Source organism: Humulus lupulus, chromosome 5 (assembly GCF_963169125.1).
Source record: "Humulus lupulus chromosome 5, drHumLupu1.1, whole genome shotgun sequence".
Lineage (NCBI taxonomy): Eukaryota > Viridiplantae > Streptophyta > Magnoliopsida > Rosales > Cannabaceae > Humulus > Humulus lupulus.
Window position 1 is genome coordinate 66,772,148 of NC_084797.1, and position 20,111 is coordinate 66,792,258.

Consider the following 20,111-nt stretch of genomic DNA (forward strand, 5'->3'; position numbering starts at 1 on the left):
CTGCACTATATTGTTACAGTATTTAATTAACGTTGTATATGCAGGAGATTGTTCATATTAGCTATATTCGTCAAGATTTTGAAGCTGCATCTTTGAGATTTTTTCTTGAGGGCCAGTCAGGAAAGTGCTGTGGAGACCATGGCGCGACAACAGCAAGAAATAGGACGTCAGCACCAAGAACTAAGTGAAAGGCAGGCAGAGATGGACCGTCATTAGAGGGAGGCCATGGCAGCCCTCAAAGCAGCCCTGCAATTGGCTAGGAATCAGGCTACTCCTGCCTCGCAGCCTGATCAACCCTCAAATGGGCCACCTTGAAGGGGTCCCAATCCTAGCCCTCCAATCCAGCCAACTAGCCCTTAAAGGCCGAAGCACCCACCAATGCCTTAGGATGATGTCCCACCTAGGTATCCTAAGATGCAGCCTCCATCACAGGTTGGTTGAGGCAATCCCCCACAGCCAAGGCAGAATAGGGCCGGGCAGCAGCCCCGCAACCCTAGACGCCAAGGGGGTGAAGAGCCGTACCCACCGAGCAGGGGACAGCATCCTTCTGGAAATAGAAGGAACTCAGAGACAGGCTCTGCGGTCAGGGGCCCTCCACGACATGATAATGCACAGGGTCCTACCAACCAGCGTAGGCCTCCCCCTAATGCTCGGGAAGTTCCAGCTCGAGGAGGAAACCAAGGAGACAGTCGGTCTCACCATAGCCAATCACGGTTCAGAGATGGCCATGGCTACAATGAGGCCGACTTAGGCAGAGGGAATGCCGGTTGGAGGAATGAGGAGAGAGGTGGAGGCAGAAGCCCACCACCTAGAGAAGACCAACAAGCGAGACGTAATGCTGGGGGGGCAGCCTAGACAAAACGTCTTTAACCAGCTCGGAGCCAGCGAGCAACGACGAAGAGACGACGACTTAAGGGATGTACTCAATGACCATTGAGAACGGCACGACAAGTACATTCCCCCGGCACCAGAGGCCCCGAAAATTCCTGAAGTCGTTCAGGCCCCGATAGATTCCTTGAACCAAGCAGTGCAATAGCTGGTCGGGGGAAGAACGTCTCACATCGAGTACGACAGGAGAAGGGGCACCCCTTTCATCCAAAGGATTGCTGTGGCAGAAACTCCCAGCAAGTTTAAAATGCCCACACTTCCAAACTTTGATGGGTATGGTGACCCGGTATCTCATGTCAACAAATTTGAGATACGAATGGACATTCAGAAAGTGTCCGAAGACGCTTGGTGCAGGATCTTTCCTGCAACACTTTCTGATACTGCACAGGAGTGGTTCTTTAAATTCCCTCCTGCAAGTATTGAATCTTGGGAGATATTCGTAAAGGAGTTTTACGGACAATTCTATGCGGGTCGTGTGTACCCAACTGAGGCAAACCAGCTGGTCGAGATACGCTAGCAAGAAGGAGAGCCACTGAAAGACTACGTCCAGCGTTTTATACGAGCAGCTGCTGGAGCCAAAGCAGTGGGAGACGAAGGAAAAATGATGGCCCTAACTGCAAGAGTTAGGCGTTGTACGCCTCTTTGGAGTAGCCTCAGGAAGCATGGGGTTAAAACTACCCAAGAATTTTTGGATCGAGCTGATCGATACATCAAGCTCGAGGATGCGATTGCCAGCGAGGGAAAGACCCCAAATAAGGATATGGGGATTGAAGACCCCGCCAAAGCCGCCAATGGGTCAAAGCCCAACGGTAACGTCAACGGCAACGGCAAAAGCAATGGGAATGGCAACGGAAAGAATGGGGGGGAAGAGGCCCCATAGTGAACCCTCTACTTCCGAGAGCAAGCACGCTAAGGGTAACCGTTATGAGCCATGGTTCACTAACTACACTGCCCTTGTCGAGTCTCGAGCAGAGCTGTATCAGGCAACAAGTTCCAGTGTGCCTTACAAAAGACCCACTGCCATTCGAAAGGATATTTTGAAAAGGGATACCACCAAGTTTTATCGTTTTCACAACGACTACGGACACGATACAAACAAGTGTAACCAGCTGAAGGATGAAATCGAGTTCCTTATTAGACAAGGACACTTGAGAAGATACGTGCGGGCCGCGGGGGCTTCCCAACGAGAGGCTCTAGGTAGCAACGAGCAGGCGCCTGCACGCCAACGCTCGCCACCTTTGCAGCCTGACCCCGTGGCTGGTACTTTACTCACCATCTGCAGAGGCTCGCACCTTGTGGGAAACAGCGGAAAGGCAAGGGAATGATATGCTCGGACCCTACGCCACGACCAGGACATCGAGATGATGACTGTGGAGGACCGGGCATCAAAGAAGGCTCGGTCAGAGGACGGTGAAATAACCTCTCTGATTGCGACGCCTAGCATGTCCGGTTCCCACATTCTGATTCGCTGGTCGTGGATGTTCAAATTGCCAACATGATGGTGAAGAGAGTGTTGGTCGATATAGGAAGTTCAGTTAACATCCTGTATAAATCTTCGCTGAAACGAATGAAGTTGTCCATCAAGGACTTGGAGCCCTGCAACCAAACAATTTATGGTTTCTCTGGCGAGGGACTCGCTCCAATAGGGTCAATTAGGCTTCCAGTAACAGCAGGTACAGCGCCCGCTACCAGGAAATTACTCACTACTTTCATAGTAGTTGATTGTCCTTCAGCCTACAATGCTGCAATTGGAAGACCCATACTGGTTGACCTTTGGGCCGTCACCTCTATATGGCACCTGACCATGAAATTCCCAACAGACGCAGGGGTAGGACGTGTATTGGGAAACCAGAGGGAAGCCAGGGAGTGCTACAATGATTCAGTCACCAAGGCCAAGAAAGGTCTGTCGAGGAGTACTCCCCCAGAAAAGTTGCAGATGGCCATTGATGTACAAGCCTAATCAGGTGATGAAGTCGCCAAATAGGGTGTTTCCCAAAGTGAGGATAGAGACTTAGATCCTTGCTTTGGGGATTTTGAAGAAGATGTAGGACCTGTCAAGGACCTTGAGGAGGTCCAGCTTGACGAAGAGTTTCCGACCAGAGTTGTAAAGGTCGGCAAAAATTTAGAAGCAACAACCAAACATGCACTGGTGGAATTTTTGAGGAAGAACCAGGAAGTTTTCGCCTGGTCACATAAAGACATGTTGGGATAGATCCTGCAGTAATCAGCCATGTCCTGAACGTCGACAAAAGCTTTCCACCTATGCAACAGAAAAAAAGGCTTCTTGATAAAGACAGATCGAAAGCCTTGAAAGAAGAAGTTGAAAAACTAAAGGAGAATGGGTTCATCAGGGTGGCATTTTATCCATCGTGGGTCTCTAATCCAGTACTGGTTCCCAAGCCGAATGGAAAATGGCGAACCTGTGTGGATTTCACAGACCTTAATAAAGCCTGCCCTAAAGATTGCTTTCCACTCCCAAGGATCGACCAGCTGGTCGATGCAACTGCAGGCCATGAGATCCTCTCTTTCATGGATGCATACTCAGGATACAATCAAATTAGTATGCATCCCCCTGACGAGGATCACACTAGCTTTTGGACCGATACAAGGCTATATTGTTACAAAGTAATGCCCTCCGGACTAAAAAATGCTGGTGCGACTTACCAGCGACTAGTTAACCACATGTTTAAGGAGTTAATCGGAGTAAACATGGAGGTGTACGTTGATGACATGCTAGTAAAGTCAAAAAAGGCAGAAGGACATGTGAAGGATTTACAAGAGTGTTTCAATGTTCTGAATAAATATCAGATGAAGCTAAATCCTCTCAAGTGTTCCTTCGAAGTTGGATCAGGTAAGTGCTTGGGGTTCATCGTTAATTCGAGAGGAATCGAAGCTTATCCCGAAAAGATCAGAGCCCTGATCGATATGAAATTGCCAGTAAAGATCAAAGATGTGCAAAGTTTGACTGGAAGAATTACCGCGCTCAGTAGATTTATTTCAAAATTGACGGATAAGTGCGTCCCTTTCTTTAATCTACTTAGGGGCAACAAGAAGTTCGAGTTGACTGAAGACTGCAAACAGGCTTTCCAAGCCTTAAAAGCCCAGATGGTGCAGCCTCCCGTCTTATCAAAGCCTATAGATAGGGAAACTTTGTTCATATACCTGGCGATCACCGAATATGCTGCTAGTGCGGTGTTAGTGAGAGAAGAAGAAGGCGTACAAAAGGCGGTGTATTATGTGAGCAAGAGGTTAATCAAAGTTGAGTTGAGATATCCTCCCATCGAAAGATTAGCCTATTGCCTAATTTTGGTCTCAAGGAAGTTACGTCCTTACTTCCAAGCCCATCCAATCATAATCTTGACTGATCAGTCCCTTTGGCAAGTTTTGCAAAAGCCAGAGGCTGCTGGTCATTTGTTGAAATGGGCAGTCGAACTCGGGCAGTTTGATATCACATACTCACCACGAGTAGCAATAAAAGAACAAGTCTTGGCTGATTTCATTGCTGAATTCACTGAACTCCCAGACGTCGAGCAGGGTGAAAAGCCTAGTGCGCCTGAGCCTCAGGTCGAAGCTCCTTCGTGGAAGCTATTCACAGACGGATCGTCCAACGAATCTCACGCAGGAGCAGGAGTGATATTGATAACGCCGGAAGGGCATCGATTTCACTGCGCAATTAGGTTTGATTTCACCGCTTCAAACAACGAAGCCGAGTATGAAGCCCTACTCGCTGGGTTAAGGTTAGCCAAAGACATGAACATTAAAGTGCTGGATATTTACAACGATTCACAGCTGGTAGTGAATCATGTCTTAGGGGAGTATCAAGCACGAGGTCTGAAAATGGTGGCCTATCTGAACAAAACTAAAGAACTGTTGGCGCAATTTGAAAAATATACCCTTCAGCAAATACCTCGAGATCAGAATTCAAACGCAGATGCCCTAGCCAAGCTCGCGAGTGCAAAGGATGGTGACACTTTAAATATAGTGCCAGTTGAACGGCTACATGAGCCAAGCATATGAGTAGAAGAAACCAATATGGAGGTCCGGTTAGCAGATACGTGGATGGCACCATACCTGGAGTATCTCACGAGCGGTATACTACCAGCAGATAGAAACAAAACTAGGACTCTTCAAAGACGGGCTGCTAGGTATATACTTGTTGATGGTGTTCTATACCGAAGAGGATCCTCAATGCCATTACTCAAGTGTGTTACACCAGAAAAGGCTAAAGAACTGATGAAGGAAGTGCATGAAGGCTTCTGTGGAGACCATGCTTGGGGGCAGAGCTTATCAAAGAAGATTCTAAGGCAAGGTTATTTCTGGCCAACAATGAATGAAGACTCGATGGAGTTTGTGCGAAAATGTGATAACTGTCAAAGATTTTCCAAGATCCCACGGGCACCTCCTAATGAGTTAAAGCAAATGCAAAGTCCATGGCCCTTCGCAGTATGGGGTATTGATTTAATTGGGTCCTTGCCGACAGGAAAAGGTGGGGTGAAATACGCAGTCGTGGCGGTCGACTACTTCACCAAATGGGCTGAGGCTGAACCACTCGTGACCATAACAACAAAGAAAGTACTTGATTTTGTCATCAAGAAAATTGTTTGTCGATATGGATTGCCAAGAAAGATTGTCTCAGACAATGGCACCCAGTTTGATAGTGACATGTTCACAGACTTCTGCGAAAGGCATGGCATAATCAAGAGCTTTTCTTCAATTGCCCATCCGCAAGCAAATGGGAAAGTCGAAGCAGTAAATAAGACATTGAAGGATACTCTGAAGAAAAGGCTCGAAGAAGCTAAAGGAGCATGGCCAGAACAGCTGCCTAAAGTACTCTGGACGTATAGAACTTCTCACCGAACAGCAACAGGTCATAGCCCATTTTCCTTGGCATATGGGTATGAAGCTATGTTGCCTGTCGAGTTAGATCCGCCCTCACATCGCAGAATCACATACGACCAAGATGAAAATAGCCAACTGTTGATGGAGTCCCTAGACCTGATAGAAAAGAAACGAGAAAAAGGCCAACTCCGAGTAGCTGCGTACCAGCAAAAAGTCGCTCGGTATTTTAACTCCAAAGTAAAAGAAAGAAAGTTCGACGTCGGAGACTTAGTGCTTCGAAGAGTTTTCTTAAACACCCGCGACCCAACTGCTGGAGTACTCGGACCAAACTGGGAAGGACCTTACCAGATTGAAGAAGTCCTTCATCCAGGCACCTATAAACTTGCACACTTAAATGGAGATCTCATTCCACGTTATTGGAATGGAGAACACCTGCGCAAGTATTATCAATAAACAATCCATCTTAAAGGACTGGCTTGTATTAATTTTTACTTTTTACAAGTTTTGAAAAAGGGTTAGTCATGTTATATGGATGATCGCTTATAAGTGTAAGATCTTTCAAAGATCACTCATAAAGACATGTTTAGTCCATTTAAATACGAGAATTATAAGGGACTGTGCGCTGCCAGTCATTCTTGCAAAACTTTGTAATTTTTTACAAGTATTTGTTCATTACGTGTGTTGTTTTGCTGTATTATAAGTTTTACATTTTATACCGAGCAGTAATGTTCGTACAGGTCATGGTCTAGGCAAGTGACCAAGGACCTAAACCTCCTCAGTCACTTGGGGGGCATATAAGGTACATCGATAGCAAAGCATACCAAGAGGTATGTAAACACATGAACAAAATAAGTGAAAGCATACTACAGTACTTAGAGTATTTTTCAAAATTTATATTTTGAAAAATCAAGCCAAAGTACTATGCTAGGTTCGGTCATGCGAACAGATATTATAATGTCAAAGGAATCCTTTTACATCGCGAGCAGTACTGCTCTGATGTAACTGTTCAAATAAAAGTAAAATGGCTGCCCTTGCAGCAATAAAAAATAAATTGTCTTTACAATACAACTTGTGGGTCGTGTAGTTGAGATAAAAGAAGAAAAAAAAAGATTGAGGAACTGGAGGGTCTTGAGGAGCACCTTGGTCGACGGATGGGCCAGCTTCAGCATCTGCTCCATCTATCCCTGCTGCCAGGGAAATCTCTGGGGAAGCAAGCACTTCAGCCTTCTCTTCTTCTTCCAGACGAATGGCGCACTGCGTCATTAGAGTCCTCCTCAAGTGTTCAGACATGTAGCTGAAGTTAGCCTCCCGGTTGTGCTTCCAGAACTCGTAGAAACAAATATGAGTGGCTTCCTTATACTTCTCCAAGTTCTTGGCTCCAGCCTCCTCAAGCTCCTGCACTCGTTTTCTGAGTTCCTCCGCCTCCTGCCTGCTGGTGATCAGATCAAGCTCGAACTGTACAACTTGTTGATAGTTGAGCTTGGCGCTTTCCCTGAACTTTTCCCTAGATTCGTTGGCCTTCTTCAGGGCATCCCGGGTTTCCAGCAGCTCCTTGGTCAGAGTAGCTTTGTCCTCGAGCAGTTCATCTTTCTGCTTGGACAACTCCGTTTTCTTCCCGAGCAGCTCCCCATTCTGTTTAGCAAGCTCGTTGTTTTTAGCTTCAAGTGCTTGCTTAGCCTCGACGAGCCTGTAATCAAAGTTCCTGCCCCAAGACACCAACGCCCCAGCACGGCGCCAGCCAGCTGTTATGGTCAGCAGTCCCTGAAGACAGATATAAAAAAATGAAAGTGAAAAGATTATAAGTAAAGTACCCGCGCTACAACTATTGGTCGCTACATTATTTACCGAACTACCTACTGCCTGGAAGAAATTTGAATTTAAGATGGGAGAATTCTTAAAGTTGCCATCCTCGTCGAACAGATGACAGGGAATTGGCAAATGGTTTAAAAGTGAAATTACTGTACCGTTATCATCCGACGAGTCGTCAGAGAGTTCGGTAGGCTCGGCGGCCTTTTGCTTTCCTTTTCCCTTAGGAGCCAAGGACCTCTCCGCTCGCTGAGTGTCAGCAGGTTCCCTGATCGTAACCCTAGTTGGTCTCCTCCGCGGAGGAGACGCTTGGGGTTGCTGCTCGAGTTCCGCTTCGGCATGAGCATTCCCCATTGAAGGCCCACTCGTAGTTGGTTGAGGGTCCCAGAGGCCAGCCAACCTAAGGTTAGCCTCTGTAACTAAATTTTTGACACTCTTCTCAGCATCTGACATGCTGGCTAAGAGTGTTGCCCTTGACTCCATCCCTGGAGTTGGATTTGGTTGCAGCCATGGGCCTGAAACACATTGAAAGTTCAAGACATTGTGGTGGAAAAATACTAAATGAAGAAGCCAGCGATGTGAAAGTTTTACCTCCTCGTGTGAAAGCCAAGTTGTATGCGACTAGGTCAAGTGTAAGGAAGTACTCCTGGTAGTATCTCCCCATGTTGGAGATATGGGTGGTGTCAGTCAGGAAAATGGGCCCGGTTTCCTGATGACAAAAATGGAAGAACCCCATGCCTTCCTTGTTGGGGTTAGACTTGAGGTCGAACAGGTAGTTGACTTCATGTGGCGACGATACAGGCCATTTTTTCTGGCTATACAGGATATATAGTGCAGCCATCATTTTATATCTGTTTGGGGTAATTTGGAAGGGGGCAACTCCGAAGTAGTTGGCTACCCCCTGAAAGAATGCATGAAGAGGAAAAGTGGAACCTGCCTCAACATGAAACTGCGACTAGGCGCTGTAAGCACCTCCAGGCAGATTATCCCTTTGGTCTGGGTTAGGTTTGACTAGGGTTACCCCTGTCAGATTGTGTTTGTTTAAGTAGTTGGCGATCATTCTGATCGCCACCCTACTTTCAGAAACTACATGCCACTCGACGTCTGGCTGAGTAGCGTGTCGAGGGCGGGCATGCCTTTGCACATTTGGATCGGGGGATTTTTGTCTCGACCACTGGTCGAGGGAGCATCAACAGTAGGCTGATGAGAAGTGTTGGGAGTTTTTCTTTTTCGAGCTTTGGTTTTGGTACGAGCCATATTTTGGATCGAAACTGGGGAAGTGTTTAGGTTAAGATGAGAAAAAGGAATATCTGGTATTAGAGTCGAAGGTTGTTCTTTGTCTTCAAGAAGTTGAACTAAGAGATCGTCGTCGATGGGTCTTTCTCCTCCCCACGGGTCTTGCATATGAACTGCAAACAGACAAAGGAGGAGATAAGACGCATAGCCTGGGAACTTATGTTGAAAGTTGGAATAACGTTGCTCGCGTCTATCGACCAGCAGCATTCTAACTGAAACACTAAGTTTTATGCAAGCAGTTTGAAAAACGAATCAAAAACTGAAAGTAAAGAGTTTTCTGTAAAGAAACTTTTTCAACTCCAAAGGGGCGGGAAAAACTTAGTTTTTCAACTAGCCTAAAAATTGAATTTTTACATCGATTTTACGCCCTAAACCTATGATCCTGACTATCAAACTAATTCCTAACTTATATAGAGCAAAAGTACACTACCCTATCAAGCATCAACGACATATATAGAATCCTCACAAATTTCTACTCAAGAACTCAAAAAGTTTCATAACTCAAAAGCAGTATGCATGGCATTTCAAAGAGTTTAAAAGACGAAGAAAATTACCTGGATGAAGGTTGGAGATTCTGAAATGGGATGACTTTGGGTTGGCAAACAAAGAACCCTTAAGCAAAGTAACAGGAGACTTTCGAAGTTCTGAGCTCTGGGATGGAGTTCTTGAGAGTTCTTGGCAGGAAATGGCGTGTAAAAGGTTAAAAGGTGAATGAGAGGGTTACTTATAGAAGCCGAAGTGTGACAAAAAGTAATAATCATTAATTCCCTTTTTCGAAGGATGGGGGAGTGTAATAGCCATCAGAGTGGTTTCTTGAAAACTGAAAAGGCTTGATTAGACGTGATTAGGTCACGGTTTTAAAAAACGCACGAGGGTTCTGATAGATTTCGTGGGGCATATGAAAGGTTGTTTTCCTAAGTTTACTTATTGATGGTCGCAATAAATAAACTTGGGGGCAAATGTTATCCAAAAAATAGGCGTGGATGACGTGGCAGACATTTTTAACACATGGCTGACACCTGGCAAAGGTTCTGTTCGACTATCGACCAGGGAGGTTCCCCTAGCCTAACATTTGGACTTTATATACGACCAACTTGGTTGTATACTCCATATATTTTGAGATGATCTTATGCAATTATAACGATATCCAAGATTATCTCCCATAATTCCTGAGTATCCGATTATTTAGGAAAGAATATCTGTAACAAATTTATGTAATCCTCCTTGAGCCTATAAATAGAAAAGATATAGCTCAAGGGAGGGACTTTTACTTTTGGCTAATTTTGAGTTTATGCTTTACAAGAGAATTATAGCTATTATCTTCTGATTTTATTGTTTATCCCTCTAAGGCTTGTGAAACTCGGAGAACCCTAGTTCTTTGATCACTCCTTTGAGAATCAATATCAATAATAGCTTAAGTGGACGTAGGTCATTACCAATTCGTGGGGTTGAACCACTATAATTTGTTGTGTCGTTACTGTTCTTTCCATTAGATCTATTTAAATACCTTCTATCACACTAAGCATTTGACTCCGTGTCAGTTGACCAAAACAAGGGTCAACACTATGAAATATATTATTGATTCACTTTCTGACTTGGAACTGATTCTTTCCGTTTTCAGCTCAATCCAAGTCTTTATGACAGTCATCAAATATATTCCTCACGTTAGAAATGCCTCATTTCTTTTTTCCCCATTAGAAAAAATATCAATTGTTTTAAATATAATCTTATGTAACATGAGTGATGAAATAATTTAGCTATCCAAAAGGTTTTCTTTTTTCCTTTCTTATTACGGTATGAGTAGAGAATTAGAGACAGTAATACTATGTTGTCAACAATTTTTCTATATCCTTTGCCCCTATAAGTTATTTTTCTATACTATGTTGTACTTTATGCATGCTTTATGTTTTTGAAGTAATGTGGTGCCTGCATAATAGTTTCTTATTCCCAGTTTTTGTTTCTTAATATTTGAGTTGTTTAAAATATGGTTTGAGTTGCTCCTTTTTGGGCAAGTGTTTTTTCTCATTAGTTTTTGTTTTAGTGTGTTTTTGTCTCATCCCATTACACTCAGTTTAGCTCTTTTTTCTCTGTCCTAGACTGGTTACATTTGTTGAGTTCATGCAAAAAAAAATTCAAATTTCACAGCTGCAACTATTCTGTGAAAAAGTGATTGTTTGTTAATCAAAATATCCATATTTTGGTGCATGTATATAAGTGAACCTTGCATCATTATTTATGTACACAGATTTAGAGAGCACTAAGAGAAAAAGAAGAGAGAAAGAGAGAGTTCAGTGAGTTATAGAGGTTGGAGTTCTTGTGAGAAACTTGTTCAAAGAAAGCTAAAACTAAGAACTTTTCGCTTTGTACTGAAGCCTTGTAATTATTCTAGATTGATCATAGTGAAAACTCACGTAGGCCAATTCCACTGAACCATGTATATTATGGTGTTCTTTTGACTACTGTTTCTATCATTCATTAAAGTTTGTGATTTGTTTCTGTTTTTGGCATTATGTCTTGTTTGTGTTTGTTCTTTTTTCTGGTTTGTTTTGTTGGTGTTCTTGGCAGGTTATTAAAGGGTTCAATCACTTTCAATATAATCCTCTATGTAACAGAAGGGTCAGACTAATTCTTCTTGTTTTTCTTATTATTGTAAAACACTTGCACTATTCTTTTTACCTTGCCTTTCGTTATTGTAAAACACTTGCACTATTCTTCAGGCAGGTTTCTTCTCATTTTTCATTAATTGATGTCCAAGAGATGGATGCAATAGTGTCAAGTTTTAATGTTTTTGAAACTAAGGAAGCAGGCCCACTAATTCTAACATGGGTAGTGTTTCTTTGTGTGATTTCATCACTTCCGGGAAAAGAAGAAAATAATGTTCTAATGGTATGCATTTCAGTTTGGCTTTTTCTTTTCCCCCCTGCACTATATTGTTACAGTATTTAATTAACGTTGTATATGCAGGAGATTGATCATATTAGCTATGTTCGTCAAGTTTTTGAAGCTGCATCTTTGAGATTTTTTCTTGAGATCCTCGAGAGTGACTTATTAAATGAGTTAGATGTAAGTTATTTTAGTTTATCTAGGTTCCTATGTAATAAGTTGAACTATGTTAGTTACCTAATAGGCGAATTCTTTTTTTTCCCATCACTTTATTAGTTTAATATTAGTTTCAAGTCCATGATCTTTTTTCAATTTGTTTGTTTCCTTAGGGTCCTGTTGCTGGTTATCAAAGTGTATTGAGAACTTTTATTTCTGCATTTATTGCATCTTATGAGATCAATATTCAGGTAATTAGATTAAGTATCTTGAATGACCTCAAGTTGTTTATTTTATTTATATTAATATTTTTTGTTTTGTCTATGTTGCTGCTGGAAGACAGTACCCTTAATTTGATATTGGATATTCTTTGCAAAGTTTATCGGGGAGAGGTTTGGCTGCATAATGATTGTCTTTCAGGGTCATTTATTGATTATTTTGTTGATTTTTCATTGGTGGTTCTATTAAAGTTGACATTTTTCTTTTCCTTCGTAGTTTTTTTATTGGATTTATTGCTTTAAATTTTTCAGGAATCACTTTGCAGTCAATTTTGGGACAAAGAAAGTTTTGTTGATGGTCCTATTCGGTGTCTTCTTTGTAACCTGGAAGGTGAATTTCCCTTTAGGACTGTGGAACTTATTCGCCTCTTATCATCCCTATCTGAAGGAACTTGGCCAGCAGAATGTGTGTAAGTTTCTTTATTTCTTTGCATTGGGTTGAGGATTCTACAGTAATTTCTGTACGTTTGTAAACACTACACTGTACTATATCAGCGTAATTGACTGCGAATATGTATCACTGTTTTGTAATTACTTGTTAGTGCCCAAATAACTTAAGGTCTAGATTTTAGTACCTATTTGAGCTCCATATTCTATTACACCTCTCCTTTAAATGAGATATGAGATTTGATGGATCTACCCTAGAAATAATAGTATCATTCTAAATGCTTTTGTAACTCAAATCTCCCAAACTTTTAACATGTTGTCTCAGTAATTAAGCACCTGAACCAGAGATGTCTTTAGGGTGAAATTGAGGCCCCTTTAACCTGAAAATGTTAATGTTTGTTTACTGTAATATGTATCTATTCACTGTGTGATAGCAATATTTTGAAATTTGAAGTATGTTCACCTGGTATTTCTTGCTTAGGTCTTATATTGTATACAGTTTTATTATTTGATTCATATTATTTAATTTTTTTAAGCATATACCTTACCTTTTATCTGCTATTGCAGGAGAAAAATGTCTCTTTCTCCATCAATTGGAGGAGAAAAGGATATTTAATTTTGAAGGCTTTGTGTTGGGCAGCTGTAGAATATTTTGTGTTGAAAGTAATAACTTTTCAATATGTTAAATATTTAAGACTACTTGAATACTTAAAGAACATTTTGTTGTTGATGATAGTGTTGAATGTTTTTACTTTTTGTTATTTGAAAATAAAGTTCATTTGATGATGCTAGTATATATTAGAAAGCTAATTTTAATTATATAAAAAAAAAATTAAAATATAATAGAATAAATTAGTGTTATATAAATGAATATATAATGAGAATTTAAACTTATCTAAATATTAAAATAATACGAAAATTGTGTTATAATATCTATTACAATAACACTTTTTATGTAAAGAATTTTGTTATGCAAACTTCATTACATAACACAAATAATGTGTTATACTAAAGTGTAGTATAACACAAATTTATAAGTATTGAAATGTGTTATATAATCGACTATAAAAAATATAATTAAACACTTATCTATTTATTAAAATAACACATAAAGTGTGTTATCGTTGACAGTATAATAACACATCTGTATAACAATGATAAAGTGTTATGTAAATTACCCCGACCTACGATAACATAGTCGGTCTTAACACATCAAAAAGTGTTATGGTATGTTTTGATAACACATTTTTGGTGTTATTAAAAGCATTTTTTTCTTGTAGTGCATGTCTCATCTACTTTGTTAGATTTAGAGATCTGAAAAGAAAAAAAAATGATGTCAAATAAATTTCAGATACTAAATAAAAATGTAAACTTTTATCTTTGCTTTAGAGTGTAACCTTATCATAAAACCACAAGGAGAACCCTTCAGAATGTCGATTCCACAGCAAAGTTTGATTATCCTTCACGTTTGTGTGCATTTCTTTTAGCTCATCCAGATGGATATGTAGAAATGGTGCTATAATATCTGAGTTGAATAAAAAATATCACTGGGCTATGGCTATATCTCCTTGGTCAAGTTCAAAGCATTCTCTAGCTGATAGTGGATTTTCTTCAATTTCTGTACTATCTTGATTATCATTATGCTTCAAAAAGGTCTCACAAAAGCGTACACATTCAACAACAAGATAGTGATTTCCAATACATCCTTCTGGTCGTGCATAATTTGATACAAATCCTTTCAATACTTTCATATACCTCTCAAAATGGTACAACCATCAAAATTGCACCAGACCACAAAGTCTAACTTCTCTCGCTAAATCGACAACCAAATGAATCATTGGATGAAAGAAAGAAGGTGGGAAATATTCTTCTAGTTTGAAGACAATTTCTGCAGATTCTAATTCCAATTTTATAATCTCCTCCTTATCAACCACACATTGACACAATCCATGGAATAACCTACAAAGTCAAAGGATTGTCTTTCTGCAACCTTCCTCCATTAAACCCCTTATAGAAATAAGTAACAATTGTTGCATAATCACATGACAATCATGAGATTTAAGTCTTGTTAGCTTATGTTTCTCCACATTAACTCAATTGCTAATGTTAGAACTATATCCATAAGGAAATTTCAAGTCAAATAGTCTCTTACAAAACAACTTCTTATCTGATTTTGACAGAGTGTAAGCTGCAACAGGAAGACGAGTAATTCCTTCTTCTTCATATGGGTGTCGATGAGTCATAATGCCCATCTCTGTCAAATCTAATCTTGAGTTCTAATGATCTTTAGATTTTCCTTTGCAATCCAACAATGTGTTAACAATGCTTTCAAAAACATTTTTTTCAACATGCATAACATCCAAGTTGTTACGAGCAACCAAGATCTCCCAATAAGGTAGCCTAAAATAATTTGACTTTTTCTTCCATCTTTTATCAAACTCTGCATCACGAGCCTTCTTTCTACCCTTGCAAAAATCATTAGTGTATTCACTTAACTGCTCACCTACTTCAACACCTGTTAATATAGTTGGACATTGTGGTGCTCTTTCCCTTACCCTAGCAATTGTATATTTCTTCTTTCAATATGGGTGATGTTGTGGAAGAAATCGAATATGATTGCAAAAGGAAGTCTTCTTACTATGCTTTAACCAAACAACATTTGAGTTCTCTCCACATATAAGTCAGCCATACTTCCCGTTTGTCGCACATCCAGCTAAGTTTTCATAAGTTGGAAAATCATTTATGGTCCATAACAGAATGACCTTTAAATTAAAAAAAGACTTCTTTGTAGAAGCATCATATGTATAACACCTTTCAATAATTCTAGTAACTCATCTATTAGGGGCTCCAAATAAACATTTATGTAATTCCCAGGTTCTTTTGGTCCAGGAATGAACATAGATAGAAATGTGAATTCATCCTTCATCCACAATGAAGGTGGAAAATTGTATACAACGAGCATTAGTGGCCAACAACTATATGTAGAGCTCATATTTTTGTAAGGGTTGATATCAGCAGCAAGTCCTAGTCGAAGGTTTTAATCTCTCATTAACTGCATCCCAAGCCTCTAAATCTACCGAGTGGCTCATTTTCCCATCCATTTTTTATTAGTTGAGTGCCACTTTAAGCATGAAATTGTCTCTTCATTTCTGAACATCCTTTGAAACCTTGGTGTAATAGGAAAATATCTTAACAATTTTGTAGATTGCCTTGTAGAATCTCCTTAGTGTGTCATTTTGCTTCCATCTTTGATATCGACGGGTGGGACATAGGGCATTAACATTTTCTTTTGTGAACAAGCAACAATCATTCACACAAGCATGTATACGCTTATAGTTCAGATCAAACATCTTTAGAAACTTGTTAATTGCATACATAGATGTTAGTAGGAGACTATCTTTTGGCAACATTGCTTTGATCATCTCCAACATCTCACAAAAGTCAACATCTGAGAATCCATGCTTTGTTTTTAAATTGTATAACTCGACGATGGATGAAATTTTGATGTATTTCAAACAACCTTCATACAATGGAGATTCAACATTTGCTAATAGACTATCAAAATCATCATCGTTGTTATCATCATCCAAATCATTGACATTACTTGAACATACTCCCGTAGCCTGAAATAAATTATATGCAGAACTTGTCTTTGTCGTGCTACTTTTACTAGATCTTCCCCATGATGAAATAATGTTTTGTATTATTTGTCCATGTCGTACGAAACTAAGTATTCTACAACTTCATCCGAAAGTTGATGTCTTAGATTCTGGCATTTGTTGCATGGACAAAGAATCTTACTCAGAAAACCGGCATTCATTACTCCAGTTTTCACAAACTCCCTAGCTTTTCTCTCATAATTCATTGTAGCTCTAAAATTTTGAAGGATACTTCAATAATAAAATAATAAAATTTAAACTTAAACTATATAATTTTATTTACTAACGTGTTAAGATTGATCAAAGTTTTATCAATCTGCATATCATAAGCATAGATATAAAAAAGCTAATCACAACTCATAAGTATAATATTTTATTATTCAAACCCTATGGTTGGGGGCATGAAAACTACCCTTATTGACACCCCAGGCAAGATATTTGTTGATATAATCAAACCATTTCAAGCAAACACAATTTATTTGTAAGAATATAATACATAATTCTAGATAAAATCTGACATAATTTCTCATATAATAGTGACCTAACCATCTATCAATACAAAGTAAAACAATTTAAACAACACACAATAATTTTTCTTCCTTATATCTTCACAACACACAAACAAATTTTCCAGAACCTACTTCTCTAAGACACACAAGTTTTCAACCTTCCGTTATCACTGCAACACACAAATTTAATCTCAGAACCTACTTCTTTACAAATGAATATTTAAGATATTCAAACTCCTCTAACATTTGTATGGTATTAATAAAAGAGTTAAGAGAACATACTTGCGTACCTCTTGCAATTAATAATCAAGTTAATTAACTTTGCAATGCTCCTTGCCAATTCGATCCACATCCTAAAGAATATAACCAATACCTAAAAGATTATTACAAAATTAAAATTAAATGATACAATAAGTAAAAACTTTCTTTTATATATTAATTTTTGGGTATAAATGGTTATCATATTATTATAGGGACTAAGGAAAAAATAGTCGAAACTAATAGTGTTGAATAAAAATGAAGAATCATCATTTATAATGTGTTCTTTGCCTGCATAAACAAAAGCTTTTTTAAATAAAAAATGTTTTTGACTATTTAGCATGTGATTTTTTTTCCAAAAGAGAATGAGCATGTATAAAATATGAAAAATGGTACAAAACTAATGAAACTAAAGAATCTAATATAAGGCATGATTAATGAGGCTACCAAAGGAATCCAAACACTAGTTCTATTTTACTATTATACATATATGGAACCACATAATACATATTAAAAAAAACATTGGAGTTTAGTGAAATGAAGCTGGTAACAATTTACAACAACAATAATTGCTCATATATATATAATACATGCAAAGAGGCAAACAAAATAAAATTATTGAATGTATTTAATTATCGAATAATATATACTTATAGAAAGGGAGAAAAAGACAAAAATTACTACTCCAAGACAAATATGAAAGCTTAAATATGAAACCACTTCAGGAAGACTCATGAAACATTTATTCCTAGCTTTTATTATTATATTCATATATCATGGACTAATTTCTAACTTATTTATTCCCTTGTAAAATGAGAAAAGACAGGCGCACATGAAGGTTTGTACTATATATAATATGATGGAGAAGAGAATGGAAAGCTTATTAATTGGGTCAATGTAGGAGTAGTTTGATGATGTAAAAGCAAAAGCTCTCCCGACTCTTCATTGTTTACTAGCTATTTGTGGCCACAGAACAGGAAGGCATGTAGCTACATATATAGGGATCATTCAATATATACATATTATATAATATGATACATGATATAAGTCATGTAGCTACATATATAGGGATCATTCAATATATACATATTATATAATATGATATATGATATAAGTCATGTAGCTACATATATAGAGATCATTGTTTTCTGTATGAATATTGATTTTACTAAATAATGCTATTGTCGAAGTTAGTTGGCATTATAATTTAAAATAAATTGTGAGGAATACTCTTATGTCATAGAAAGGAAAAAAAACCACAACAAATCATTGTCTTTTTTGTAGAGTTATATTGTTACATAATGAAAGGTCATAAAATAAAACAAAAGAAGACTAAAGTAAATAAATACATTAATAAGACAAAAGTGAGAATGACTTACGAAAGTTATTCATCACAATTATAGATATTATAGATATATGAAAGCATAATTGGGGTTTTTTTTTTTGTTGTTGTTAAAACGAGACTTTTCTAGACAGGGGCCAGACACTTAATTCACTAAACACAAAGTAGAATATAGCACAACATAAACTCAATGACCATTACACGGACAAGAAAATGACACAAAGAAAATAGATAAAACAACTAAAATAATCCATTGGACCCCAGAAACACATAAGACAAAACAAACATAGGAACAAAAAAAGCAAGCACCATACGAGGTAAGCATGAAAAAGACCAAGAAAAAGAAAATCATATATATTAATCAATGTAAGAAAAGAACAATAACACGAAGCACTGAACTGCAGACTTAATAAAAAAACAAAAACAAAACCAAGCCACTGCATATATATACATCGTCTTCTACATCCAACTAGAGTCCCTTTATTTCTTATTTATCTTTTTAACCAAGCTAACTCAAAGGAAGCCATTAAAAAATAAATCTCACTCTACCTCCAAACCGAGACCAGCAGAAGAACAAAAATTAAAACAAAGCATAACAAAAACAAGAAGCCAAACCCTAAAAAAATTCCTTACCTTGATAGAGAGTGATGTTGCTAGACATGACAGTAGACCACCAAAGACAACAATCTGACTCGATGAAGATGATTAGAGATAGCAAAGATGACAAGATGAGAAACATCTATCGGATGACTTCAAAGCTGAAATAGAGATAGTGATTTAAAGAAAATAAATAAATCATTGTATTTTCCAAATACCAAAAAAATAAGATAAATGATTTACCCAAAGAGATAATAATTTCCATAAAAGTGTGTTGGTTGAAGCAAAGAGTCTTTAGTCTAGAAGGGGAATGAAGAGCTCTTCAGAACGTAAGGGCAAGGAAGTGCAAAAGAGAAAAGTGAATGTCTGAAGTTAGAAAAAAGTCTTGTCAAAAGAAAAAGAAAAAAGTTAGAAAAAATAAAATATTCAGATTTAGCGGGCTTTTGGAGAAAGCTACTGCCTCTCTTTAGTTTTTCATATTTATTATAATACTTTTTAAATACTATTATATTTTTTTTATTGTGATGTGTGTTTTGTTTATGTATTATAATACTTTTTGAATAAAGTTATAATCATATGTTGTGGAAAGGGTTTTTTGTTGTAGTGATCCTTAGCCACTCTAGCTAAGACATTTCCTCTAACCTTTTGCAACTGCGCATCATCCATCTTCCCTTTCTTCTCCTCTCTAGGAGGCTAAACTGTAAAATAATATGGCCAACCAGCCCACAACCAGCTCTATCCTCGCTTTAGCCATCTCCTCTGCCAATTCCCTCGATATCTACTTCGAACTAAACAACTGTCCTGGGCTCCTCTGGCTCAATGCATCTGCCACAACATTGGCTTTTCCTGGGTGGTAAAGGATGTCATAGTCATAGTCCTTCCCCAATTCCAGCCAACGTCTCTGTTTCATGTTGAAGTCATTCTGGGTGAAGAAATACTTCAAACTCTTATGGTCGATGTATATCTCACACTTCTCCCCATACAAATAATGTCGCCATACTTTTAGTGCAAATACCACCGCTGCTAATTCCAGATCATGGGTAGTGTACTGCTGTTCATAATCCTTCAACTGTCGCGACACATAGGCAATAACCTTCTCATTCTGCATCAACACGCGTCACAGTACACTCCAAACTTCCCTCCCTCTAAAGAAAGGCTCAACATAGGAGCAGTAATCAATCGTCGCTTCAACTCCTGGAAGCTACCCTCACAT

At 38.7% G+C, this 20,111-nt stretch overlaps 1 long non-coding RNA gene across 1 annotated transcript in view; it reads right to left on the reverse strand.

The window, feature by feature from the left end:
• Positions 1–19,274, reverse strand: part of LOC133780442 (uncharacterized) — a 29,356-nt gene extending 10,082 nt beyond the window's left edge. Inside the window, exons 1-2 of the long non-coding RNA XR_009869317.1 lie at positions 18,935–19,274; positions 16,992–17,074 (exon numbers count right to left, since the gene is read on the reverse strand). This is a non-coding gene — a long non-coding RNA (uncharacterized LOC133780442). The remainder of the gene's footprint in view (positions 1–16,991; positions 17,075–18,934) is intronic.
• Positions 19,275–20,111: the final 837 nt, after the last annotated feature.